This window comes from Stenella coeruleoalba (genome assembly GCF_951394435.1).
Source record: "Stenella coeruleoalba genome assembly, chromosome: 7".
In the NCBI taxonomy this organism is placed as follows: Eukaryota; Metazoa; Chordata; class Mammalia; order Artiodactyla; family Delphinidae; genus Stenella; species Stenella coeruleoalba.
In genome coordinates this window covers 32,790,635-32,804,279 of record NC_137153.1, presented here as the reverse complement: position 1 = coordinate 32,804,279, position 13,645 = coordinate 32,790,635, and the positions used below count along the sequence as shown (strand labels likewise).

Below are 13,645 nucleotides of genomic sequence, written 5' to 3'. Positions count from 1 at the left end.
ACCACTGCGCCGCCAGGGAAGCCCTCCTTATATATTTTGGACATTAACCCTTTACTCTGTATATGGTTTGCAAAATTTTTCTCCCATTCTGTAGGTAGCCTTTTCATTTTGTTGATTGTTTCTTTAGCTGTGAAGAAGCTTTTTAGTTTGATATAGTCCCACTTGTTGATTTCTGCTTTTGTTGCTTGTGTTTTTGGTGTCAAATCCAAAAAATCATTGCCAAGATCAGTGTTAAGGAGCTTTCCCTACATGTTTTTTTCCAGACATTTTATAGTATCAGGTCATATGTTGAAGTGTTTAATCCATTTTGAGTTAATTTTTATGAGGAGTATAAGATAGAGGTACAATTTCATTTTTCTCCATGTGGTTATCCAGTTTTCCAGACACCATTTGTCGAAGAGAGTATTCTTTTCCCAGCAAAATAAGGTATCAAAGAGGTATCAGCACTTCTGTCATTATTGCAACTTTACTCAGAATAACCAAGATATGAAAAAACTGAAGTGTCCATCAATGGATGAATAAATAAGATGTAAAATATATATGTATGTATATATATATTTATATTATAATTAATATTATAATATATATATATATAATTCAGCCATGAAAAAAATGAAATTCTGCCATTTACAACAACATGGATGGACCCTGATTTATTATGCTAAATGAGCTAAGTCAGACAGAGGAAGATTAAATGCTGTATGATATTACTTATTTGTGGATTCTAACAAAGATAAACTTGTAAAAACAGAGAGTAGAATAGTGATTACCAGGGGCTGAAGGTTGGGGGATTGGGGAGATGTTATTTAAGGATATAAACTTAAAACTAGTAGATAAATAAATCCTGAAGTTCTAATGTAGAGCATAGTAATTATAGTCACCAATACTGTATTATGAACTTCAAATTTACCAAGAGACTAGATCTTAATTGTTCTCATCACAAAGAAAGAAGTGATAATTAACTGACACATTAAAGGTATTAGGTAACACTATGGTGGTAATCATATTGCAATATATAAATGCATCAAATCAACACATTGTACACCTTAAAATTACACAGTGTTATATGTCAATAGTATCTCAATTTAAAAAAGAAAAAAAAGTAATTGGTTGAATAATTTAGTTATCAGAATTGATGTATGTGTAACTTTACCACCTCAACGTGAAGCCCTGATTTCTGTCTAGTCTAAGCTTCAGAATTCAGTTGTAAATTAGAAATGAGGATTTTGAAAAGTCCTACACATAAATCCATGTAGATACATATAGCACGTGCACACACACACACACATCATACTTTGTATATTTATTTTGAATAGAAAATGGAATAAGCAGGTGAGTAGTTTCAAAGTTGAAGATTTATTCATTTTTGGAAATTTTTAGGTAATTTTAGTCAGTTTGATATAAATATCAATATACTATATGTTGGCTGCCATTGGTCTAAAAATCTACCAGATCTTCCAGCTCCATGCTACTAATAATATCTAGTACTGTTGTGAGCTGAATTGTGTCCCCCCAAAAGATATATTGAAGTCCTGAACCCAGGCACCTGTGAATGTGACCTTATTTGGAAACGGGGTCTCTGTGATTTAACCAACTTAAGGTAAGGTCATATTGGATTGAGGTGGGCCCTAAGTCCAATGACTAGTGTCCTTATAAGGAGAAAGAGACACAGAGAGGTAGACACGCAGGGTAAAGGGCCATATGATGGTGGAGACAGAGGTTGGAGGGATGAAACTTCGAGTCAAGGCACGCCAAGTATTTGCCAATGATCATCAGAAGTTAGGGAGAGGCAATGAAGGATTCTTCCCAAGAGTCTCCAGAGGGAGCCTGGCACTGCTGACACATCAATTCCAGACTTCTAGCCACCAGAACCGTGAGAAAATAAATTTCTGTTGCTTTAAGTCATATACTTGTAGTATTTTGCTATAGCAGCACTAGGATATTAATACACATACTATATACAGTAGTAGATAGTAGATTGGCCAGTGATATTCCAACTGGGTAAACATTTCTTTGACATGTTCTTACACAGATGGGCATTCACCATACCTTAATGACTTGCAATTTATAATTTTGCTTCTGTGACAGACCCATGATATGAACTTTGCAACAACAACAACAAACAAAAAGTACTGGGTGAAAGAACAGTACTGTTTCTCCTGAGAGACAATTAGAAACTGGTTTCAGACAGGCTGGAAGTAGAGAATGCAAATTTTCTGTTAAAAATCAGTGGAATAAAAGCATTTTATTTCAATCTCATCTTTTCGACCCCTGGCAAATGACTAAAAGAACAAAAGAATAGTAGAGCTTTTCCGCCTCCGCTGCGGCGATGGCGCCAGTGAAAAAGCTTATGGTGAAGGGGGGCAAAAAAAAAGAAGCAGGTCCTGAAGTTTACTCTTGACTGTACCCATCCTGTAGAAGATGGAATCATGGATGCGGCCAATTTTGAGCAGTTTCTTCAGGAAAGAATCAAAGTGAATGGAAAAGCTGGGAATCTCGGAGGAGGTGTTGTAACAATCGAAAGAAGCAAAAGCAAGATCACTGTAACTTCCGAGGTGCCTTTTTCCAAAAGGTATTTGAAATATCTCACCAAAAAATATTTGAAGAAGAATCATCTCCGTGATTGGTTACGCGTAGTTGCCAACAGCAAAGAAAGTTACGAATTACGTTACTTCCAGATTAACAAGATGAAGAAGAGGAGGAAGATGAGGATTGAAACTCAGTTATCTGGAGTATTTTGTATGAATTCTTAAATAAAATTTAGGAAACAAACTGGTGGCTTTCCTTGTATCTCTGCAGTGTGGATTGAACAGAAAATTGGAAATCATAGTAAAAGGGCTTCACTTGGGCTGCCACTCACTTACTTGTAATTAAACTTTTTTTCTGCTTGAAAATTTCAATTCTTTTGGTAGAAATACCAAAATGTGTAAGTCTCCTTCAAGGGAACTGACTACTGTTTGTCATTGAACAGGTGGATAAGGGCGTGGAGATGTGAGTTCAGTTAGTTACTATTTTACACAAAAAGGGGTGGGTCAGTTTCATCTGGTAATTTTCTCAAAGATTGAGGAATACAAATGTGGGAGCTCCTGATTCACTGAAAGCAGATCCAGTGACTTGTTTCTGAGGTTCTTGTTTTGGGAAAGTGGCAGTGTCGATAAAATGCAGGCTTCTGGGGCATTTGTCTTCATTTTCTGATTACAAATTACTCTTGATGGACACAGTTATTACTATGTATGTTAATCCTTTTTCTTCCTGTAGAAATAAAATGTCCTTTTGCTTCGCATATTCTACTACACCTCTGGAAAGGGTCTGGAGAGCGACTGTAAAGGTCACAGGTGTTCAATTAAGGAAAGGTCTACAAAATACGAATTTGTAAATAAGCATTGTTTCTACAAGTCCTTGCACCAAACTGTCACTTTGAACCCCACCAGGGGGAGCTGGAGATGAGGAATAGTGGAGCTTCCAAAGGTGGGTGTCGGTGAGGTTGCCTGGGGTCAGGCTCAGAATCCCAGAGTTCTGGAGTCTTACCCCGGGGGGAAGGTGTGGAAGAGAGGGGCCTGGGAGACAGCTCAGGCTGAAGAGAAGTCTTGAGATGCCCAGGGAGTAGTCCCTTTCACACCATTTAGGCCACGGCTGGGCTTAAAAGTCATTCTACAAACACGTTAAGCAGGGCCAAACTGAAAGGGCTTCCCACGATATTGGGGGTTCTGCTGTACGTGTACAGGCTAGAGATCTGTGAAAGGTCATTAATGAGATCATAAAGATGTGATTGTTGCTGACAATATCAAGAGTGACTTTGAGAAGAGATCCTGATGCCTTATGGTGCCCTCTAAAATTTAAATTTTACAGGAATGTCTGCATTGATTTAAGGTTATGTTGTATCAAATTCATGTCTTTCAAGAGCTTGCCTAGGGTGCCTTTCCACACCTGAAATTCTTGTGATCTTGCTAGTTGCATAGCTGGAAATTAAATGTTTTGAGTCATACCTTGGCTCCAATTTAACATTTGGTGCTCCTTGGGTTGAATTTAACATATTGAGGCTTTGTAATTTCATTTGTGGTAAAGGCTCTAGCATTTTCTATTTCTATGCAAATTTCTTGAAGCAGAATTGTTTGCATGTTTCTCTGCCCTAGAGAAGGCATTGTTTCTTTCAAATTTAACTGAGGCATCAGTTGCTCTTTGGTGCTGTCCATTACCATGATTATTAACTTTGTTAGCAAGTTTGTGACTTGGGTTTGCAAATTTTACTTCTTTGTTGCATTGATGTTTCCTTGTAGTAATTCTTAGTTTGGTTGTAAAAAAATTAGCCCTGGGCTGAAATTCGCATAAAAGTTGTTTTTTTTTTAAACTATTTCCAGAATCTAAAACTTGTAATAAAATTGAAAGTTTTTGGTTTTTCTATGCCTTTTGAACTCTTGTATTTTGACTTTTGATCACATTTTATATTAAAGTGGCTAACGCATGGCTACAATTATTGTACAAGGCTTTTTTTTTTTTAAAGGATTGGCATGTTAATCTGTTTAGCAACAATAAATTGGTTGTTTGTCCTCACTGATGAATTGCTGTACCAACAATGACCTTGGATTTCATTAAAAAAAAAAAAAAAAGAATAGTAGAAAATTCAAGATTTAATATAATAGAAAAAAAACTTCAATATACAAATAGAATTATACTAGCCAAAAAATGTGAAATATTAACCTAAACAAGAGTGCATGATATTTATTTTCACAAACTTTCTCAGTCTCCAAGATATTTGTACATTTCCAAAAAAATATTAAGTATCTTATTCTGCACAACCTCTACAAAATGACAGTTAAGACATCAAGAGTTATAGGAAGGCTCTGGGTACTGTGGAATATATCCTGTTGGGACCCAGATATGTGTGACAGAAAAGCAGATACCTGGCAAATAAAAAACAAATAAATAATAAAAATAAATAAAACCATCTGTACACTTTTTTTCCTAGCCTGAAAGTTACTTCACTGAGAGCTGAATAGAGGAGAGAAGGAAACGCACTGCCATAGACTAAATGTTAGTGCCCCCATTCATATGTTAAAACTTAATTTACAGTGGGATGTCATTTGGAGGTGGGGCCTTTGGTTGGTGATCAGGTCATAAGGGCAGATCTCTCATGAATGAATGACACCAAACCTTCTGGCACCTGATCTTGAATTTCCCAGCCTCCAGAAGTGTGAGAAATAAGTTTCTGTTGTTTATAAGTCACCTAGTCTACGGTAATTTGTTATAGCTGCCTGAATGGGCTAAGACAGGAATAGAGGAGGCAATCCATGATTTTATAAGTTGAGGGGTGCTCTGGATACTCTAGCTTTCAATATGATGGGCTCTCAATATTACACTTTCCTTTCTGCACTTTCTTCTGTACTTTTGAGGGATAAACATGCAAGCCACATATTTCAGACAACCTAGCTTTCTGAATTTCTCTTGGTTTCTGCCAATTGGAGGCACTAGATGGAATTTAGAAGGAAGAAAGAAGAAACAGAATATTACTTTGCTATGTCAGTTTCTTTCAGCACCTAGGGGCTGTGACAGTAGCAGGACCATAACGACAAAAGAAGGCATCTTGCTCATGGTCTTCTTGGCATGGAACCTCCATTCTAGGAGAAGAGCATGCAGGGGTGGAGGCAAAGAAAGGCAGACCAGCTCTACAATATACAAAAATTTATTGAATTAAATGCTCGTGAAATGGGTGAATTTTATAATATTTAACCTATATTTTATAAAGCCATTTTTTAAAAGGTGATTTTAGGCAGCAGTGAATGTCAGCAACTTTGAGAGTAATTTAGCAGCAATGGTAGAGTGGGCTCCTGGTTTTTGCTTAATAGCAAAATACATTTCTAACAGGAGCAGACACAGACAGAGAGCTTACCCCTCATACTGTCAGCAGCTCTGGGGCAAAAATGGTCACATGAGCTGTAGTCTAAGGCAGTGACAGTTTCTTGATCTATGAAGAACAACCCTCCTCTTCCCTTAACGCCTTTAGCCATTCCATCACTCTAGTCACCCGTGATCAGCTATAAATTTCCCCATCCTTAAATACTGAATGGTTTTCACATCTGCCAAATGTACGCTGAATACCAAAGAAGATTTTTCTGTCACCCAAGCAATTTGTTGAGGAAAAGTTTGGAGTCAACACCTCTGAATCCACACCCCAGATAGTCCCAGTTACCATAGTTGTCAACATCTCTGGCAAGCAGCAAAAATAATTCAAAGATGGATCATACTTAGAAAGGAAATGATAAGTGCTCTATGCACAAAACATTTTTCTTTAAATCAGTAAACGGTCATTTCTGATAAAAAGATGGTTACAGTAAAACAAAGGAATGAAAGAAATGCTTCTCATTATTCTCACAGAATTTATAGATAATATCATCTTTATAAGTAATAAGTGAAATTTGAACAATGAGAAAAAAGTATTCCAAAGAGACTGTATAGGATGTCCAAAGAATATAGAATTGAGTTGCAAAATGTCACAATATGACAAAAAATGAAAAGCCAGTGTAGAGAATAATGCCCGTTATAGGTGGAAAAGTTAGATGTTTATAAGTAGTTTTGAGGGTGACTCAGAGAGAAAGAAAGAGAGGGAGGGAGGGAGGTGGAGCAGGGAGAGAGAAAGGGGAATGTAAACATGATCACAGAAGGAACGCTAGACTTTAAAAAGGTATATCTAACATGCATTATTGATATTTTTAAGAAGAACTAAGCGAATGAAAATATAGAAAGAGTCTAAAGTATAATTTTTTCAACATTTTTTCTGAAATAAAAACAAGTTGAATGTGTAGACTGAAGGGGCTCATAGATTTCCAAGAAATAATGAAACCTAACATTCATACCTACCATTCCAAATCAAAGCATATTCTGGTAAGGATGTTAAAATTCAGGTACAAAGAAAGAATCCTAGGAGTAGGAGGGGAAAAAATCATGCCTCCTACTAGTGTGAAATATCAAGATGGATTCGACATCTTCACAGTAATATTCATGCAAGGAGACAGTTTGATCAGTATCTAAAATATACTGAGAGGTGTAGGGCGCGGTCAGCTAACTGCCACGCAGCAGGAAGCTGAAGTAAGCTGAATCATCCTTCCTGTGGCCACTGCGCTTGCGCTAAGTATACTAATGAGGTTTTAAAGTAGCGACCTATCCGATGCTGGCTCACAAGTCGCACCATCGGCGAAAGCCAATCACAGAGCGACACATGTTCTTAATCCCTATATAAGCAGACTGCTATAGGATTGCGGTGTCTTCCTTCCATCTTTTCTTTAACCAAGCTGTGCTCCAATAAAGTGTGATACGAGAAGAGTCTTGCGTGTGGCGACTCGTCATTCTGCTGGTCGGAGGCGGCTCGCCGCATTTGCTGCCGAAACCCGGGAACTTCGCGCCCTGCATGGAGGACCGATTCAGAACTCGACACACGGAGTGAACCGTCGGTGAGTAGTCCAGTCAGGTATGTTTTTCGGGGGGTTTGGAGCCTGAAGTTTTTACTTTCGCTTTTGTCCTTTTAGTGTTTCTCATATTTTTCGTTTGCTTGTGGCTACGGTGCCACCAGCCCGATCGAGTGTGTCTTCCCTGGCCGATAGATAAGTCAAGCATTTTTCCAATTTAATAAGTCGCTCGTAGATAAGGGCGCAAAATGGGGAATAGTTCGTCCACGGAGCCTACAACTGATTTTCATGAGCCTATTCAAGCCCTTTTAAGGGACCGAGGGCTAAAGCTCTCTCATAAAACCATAAGTAGGCTGCTACAAGATATCGAAAGTGCCGCGCCGTGGTTTGGGGTATCAGGCAGCTTGACTGTTCCGTCATGGGAAAAACTCGGAAAAGACCTAGAGGAGTGTAACACAAGGGGAGAACTTTCTCGAGGCGCTCTCCCCTTGTGGAGCATGATACTTTCTTGCCTAAAGGAAGGAAAATGTGAAGAAATTATTCAACGAGGACGCAAGGCTCTTAGCATGTGTCAAGATAGCGCATCAGAGAACAAACAGGGACTACGGTAGATAGGCCTGAAATTATGAAAAGAGAAAAAAAAACAAAAGGAAAAGCAAGAAACGGTGCCAGGATTATATCCAATCCTAGATGAGTTTAAGGAATTATATTTGTTTCAAGATGAATTAAATCCTAGAGAAGAAAAAGATTTAGAAGGAGCGGCCGCGACATATGAACAAGAGCGGTATGGGCATTGGTACATGCCGCCGCTCGCTAGCCCACCATATTTTAATCCTGCGGAGGCTAGAGCTTCCGCCCCTGCTCAGGCCTCCACCTCAGTTGCGGCAGCTAATGCTCCCCCTCCTATGCCAAAGTGTACTTTTATTCCTCGGGAAGCATGGTCCCAGTTGGCCACTGCTTTCCCCGTGTTTGAAGATCCAGCTACACGCCAACGATATTGTGAGATGATAGATCATAAGCTCATTAGGGATCTTGCAGAAGCGGCTAAAAGAGATGGCGTGTCCACCAATTACACTATCATGTTGTTGCAGCGCCTCACGCGAAATGCGTTAACACCTACAGACTGGCAGGATATTGCCCGCGCTTGCTTAACGATGGGGCAATACCTAGATTGGAAATCAATCGTGTCTGACCTAGCACATAGTCAGGCGCGGGAGAATGCTGCCAATGGGCAGCCGGCCTGGAATGTTGACATGCTGTTGGGACAGGGACAGTGGATAAATAATCAGACCATGTTCCCTGTGCAAGTTTACAGCCAAATAAACGAAATTAACATGCGGGCCTGGCGAGCCCTCCCCAACAAAGGAGAAGTTTCAGGGAATTTAACCAAGATTATACAGGGCGGCACAGAACCATTTTCCGATTTTGTAGCTAGAATGATGGAGGCTGCCGGACGGATTTTTGGTAATGTAGATGAGGCTATGCCATTAGTAAAACAATTAGTTTATGAACAATGCACAAAAGAGTGTCGCAGAGCGATAACACCTTATAAAGGGAAGGGCATTGAAACCTGGATGAAAGCATGTAGAGAGATCGGAGGGCCTTTGTCTAATACAGGGCTTGCTGCGGCTGTGCTGGCTGCCGCCCACAGTGTACAGAACCCTGCCAAGTCAGGGGTTTGTTTCCAATGTGGAAAGCCTGGGCACATTAAGAAACAGTGCAAAAATGCAGGTGCGAGACCTAAAATGCTACAAGCTCAAAGAGTTCCAGGAACTTGTCCTAGATGCAAAAAAGGAAAACATTGGGCTAATGAATGTAGATCTGTTAAAGATATAAATGGGCAGCCCATTCAGCCCGCTGCACAGGTAGCTAATCCAAGAAATATCCATACAGCCAATTCAAAAAACGGGATAACGGGCCCCCGGTCCCAGGGCCCGAAGATTTTTGGGGCCCACGAGAGTGTGAACCTTCAGCCACTCCGACCCCAAGGCGAGCCACGTCAGGCTCCGCAGGGTTGGACCTCCGTGCCACCTCCAGAATGGTATTAACAATAACCATGGGCATACAGCCCATAGATACAGACATGAAAGGACCACTACCTAGAGGGACGGTTGGGTTGGTGTTAGGACGATCCTCCTCTATTTTGAAAGGACTTATTGTCCTCCCCGGAGTGATTGATCCTGATTATATCGGAGTTATTAAGGTAATGTGTCAATCCCCCAGAGGGATCATTACTATAGCCCCTGGTGATCGGATAGCTCAATTGTTAATTTTGCCCTCTTTTCATGAAAATTATTCCGCATGTTCTGCAGAACGAGGATCCAAGGGTTTTGGATCCACTGGAATTGATTTAGCCTTTTTGTCATTATCCCTTGATGATCGTCCTATGATGAGTCTAACCGTAGAAGGGAAAACTTTTTCAGGTTTGGTAGATACCGGAGCAGATCGGAGCATTATAACTACTAGAGATTGGCCAGGCTCTTGGCCCCTACAAGAGTCTTCTCAAACCTTGCAAGGTCTAGGATATGCACAGACACCCAAAGTTAGCTCCAAGGAATTAACTTGGATCTCTAAAGATCAGAAGGGAAGATTTCAACCCTTTGTGGTTGAGGGATTGCCATTTAATTTATGGGGAAGGGATGTACAAAGTCAAATGAAACTTAGACTTACTAATGATTATTCTGAAGTCGCACAAAACATTATGCTTAAATCGGGATTTATACCTAATAGAGGGATAGGACGTAAGTTACAAGGCATGACCTCCCCTATAGAAGCCCGCGGAAATTTAAACCGCCGAGGCTTGGGTTTTTCTCAAGGGTCACTGAGTTTATGATTCCTATTACATGGAGGACCACAACACCTGTGTGGGTACCTCAGTGGCCTTTGTCAAAGGAAAAGCTGGAGGCGGCATCCAAACTAGTGGATGAGCAGCTACAATTAGGGCATTTAGAACCCTCCCAGTCACCCTGGAATACTCCGATTTTTGTTATTAAGAAAAAATTAGGGAAATGGCGTTTGCTTCATGATCTGCGAGCTATAAATCAGCAAATGCAAATTATGGGGCCTATACAGCGCGGTTTGCCAGTATTGACAGCTCTTCCGCGAAACTGGCCTGTTATAGCAGTAGATATTAAAGATTGTTTCTTTTCTATTCCTTTGAATAGTCGAGATAAAGAAAGATTTGCCTTTACTCTGCCCTCTGTTAATCATGAACAGCCCGATAAGAGATATCATTGGGTTGTGCTCCCTCAAGGTATGGCCAATAGTCCTACTATGTGCCAACTTTATGTTGACATGGCCTTGCAACCAGTAAGAAATGAATTTCCTAAAGTTAGGATTATTCACTATATGGATGATGTTTTATTGTCAGCCCCTTGTATGGAGTTGCTTGAACAGGCCTTAGGCGTTTTGATCAAATATTTAGGGAATAGGGGATTATTTCTTGCTCCCGAAAAAATACAGAAGGGAGATGTTGTAAATTTTTTAGGAGCTACTGTACATAGGAATAAGATAGTACCTCAAAAAATTGAGATTAGGACTAATTGCTTAAAAACATTAAATGATTTTCAAAGGTTACTTGGAGATGTGAATTGGATTCGGCCATATTTAAGTTTAACCCGCTTGGATCTAAAACCTTTGTTTAGTGTATTAGAGGGAAATCCTGATCTTAATTCCCCACGCCAATTGACCCCAGAAGCCCATCAGGCACTTCAAAAGGTAGAACAAGCTATTACAAATGCACAATTAGAACGCTGTGATGATTCTCAACCTGTTTGGATGTGTATTCTTCCTACCTTGGGGTTTCCAACTGGTGTTCTTTGGCAAAGTGGACCTTTATTGTGGATTCACACCAAATCTATGGGAATGAGAACTTTGTCACATTACCCATCTATGGTTGCCGAGGTCGCCTTATTGGGTATTAAGCAATGTGTTTCCTCTTTTGCAAGAACGCCCGAAAGGCTTGTAGTCCCATATACGAAAGATCAAGTAGAAGTGCTAGCAGCAACTACTTCCGAGTGGTCCATACTTATATGTATATTTTCTGGTATTATTGATAATCATTTGCCAAAGAGTGAACTTTTGAAGTTTGTGACTCAACAACCTGTTGTATTCCCAAGAATTACTGTAGATCAGCCACTGTTTAATGCTTTGACCATTTATACAGACGGGTCTAAAACGGGAAAAGGAGCTTATATGGTCCAAGGAAAACAACCAGTGATCATTGAATGTCGACCTGATGCTCCTCAAGTGGTTGAATGTCAAGTAGTTTTAGAAGTTTTTAGACGCTTTCAAGAGCCTTTTAATTTAATTTCTGATTCCTTATATGTGGTGAATGCTGTTAAGCACTTAGAAGTTATTTCTTTTGTTAAAACATCTAGCACTGTAGCTTCCTTGTTGACAGGAATAAGATGTCAAATATTACATCGTCAACATCCCTTTTATATTACCCATATTCGGGCTCATTCTTTGTTACCCGGCCCCATGGCTAAAGCTAATGAACAAGTTGATCTGGCCACACGCGCTCTAACAGCGCTAGACTCTACGACACAGGCTCAAGAGTTTCATAAGCTATATCATGTGTCATCTACAGTCTTAAGAAAAAAATTTAACATTACCAGAGCTTTGGCTAGGAATATTGTGAAGAGTTGTTCTGCTTGCGCCCAATTTTTGCCTACCCAAAAGACTGGGGTTAACCCCAGAGGCATTCTTCCAAATGAATTATGGCAAATGGATGTTACCCATGTTTCCTCCTTTGGAACGCTCCAATATGTACATGTTTCAGTGGATACCTGTTCTGGAGTGGTACATGCCACGCCTCTTTTTGGAGAAAAGGTTCAAAATGTTATTACCCACTGCCTTGAAGCTTGGGCAGCGTGGGGCAAACCCGCTAAGATTAAGACTGATAATGGCCCAGCCTATACTTCCAAAAGCTTTGCTCTTTTTTGTCAAAAAATGCAGGTGATTCATATTACAGGCTTGCCCTATAATCCACAAGGACAAGGAATTATAGAACGCACAAATCGCACGCTTAAAGAACTCTTAATAAAACAAAAAGGGGGAATCGCAGAGAACTGTACCCCTAGACAGAGACTTTCACTTGCCTTATTTACCATAAATTTTTTACATTTAAATGATGATAAAGAAACCTCTGCTGAACGCCATGTGGCAACAAACCATAAAAATTATGGCAAAGTGATGTGGAAAGATGTGTTGTCCAATCAATGGAAGGGCCCGGATCGTGTTATTACTCGATCCAGGGGATCTCTTTGTGTCTCCCCACAGGATCAAGATCCGATCTGGGTGCCATCAAGACTGACGAGAATTGTTGAAGAAAACTTCAGAGAAGATGCTGAGCTGGATGTTCCTGATGATTCTTCCCTTGCTTAGGGCAGAGAATATGACGTTCTGGGGAATTAGCCGGACCTGGCCAGTTCCCATGCCGGTTCACTCTCAGAGCAGAGTTCTTCCAATATTTTATTCCACTAGTTGTGAAATGAATACGGCCTGTACCCAGCCATTGAATTATGACTGGGCACCGTATAATGCCAGTGATTTTATTTTGAATCGAAGTCTTTGTATTAGTTGGAATTCCACAAAGGATTGTATCCTTTTGGCCAGGATAACCTTGACCACTTGGAACAATCCACTTAGAAATAATTTGGTTCCATTGAATATGTTGAATGAAGCTTTGAGCAAGATAACTCAAGGCCACACTTCAGGTTCAGGTATAGGGAATTCCAGTGAAAATGAGATGAATATTACCACTTTAGTTTTGGAACATACAGGGATAGTTCCTTTAAGAAATAATGCTTCTGATAAAACAAGTGCCAACAGGACTGTTGTCGCCCCCTATTGTGAGCCAGTCACATCAACACCCCCAGTCTTTACCCCTTGTCAGGGGGGAACTTATGCTAAGTATGAACTTAGTTCAGGCTTTCAATTTTCCCCTGATTTAAAGTCCTATATGGGAAGAAAGGAAAAAGGAAATGATACTAATGAGACAAAAGGAAATGATAGTACAAAGTGGTATTTTGAAGGATGGCCATTTTATTCTTGGTTATTAGTTAATGAGGCAGGAGTAGGCATGGATATTTCTGCTTTGGCCACTTTACAGATGCCCTGAATAGGAGTGCAGAGATTGGAGAATTCCTAAAGGGAAACTGGTCTCAAGAAGCTGAACGGATGATATTTAAGCAAAAGATTCAGATTATGCAACTGAATGCTACCAAGCTGGAACCCGTTAC

General features: G+C 40.0%; 1 pseudogene across 1 annotated transcript; it reads left to right on the top strand.

Annotated features, from left to right (window-relative positions):
• The first annotated feature begins 2,314 nt into the window (after positions 1-2,314).
• LOC307189043 (large ribosomal subunit protein eL22-like) lies at positions 2,315-2,716 on the top strand (annotated as a pseudogene). The gene has a single exon. The product of its transcript is annotated as a large ribosomal subunit protein eL22-like (transcript).
• Positions 2,717-13,645: the final 10,929 nt, after the last annotated feature.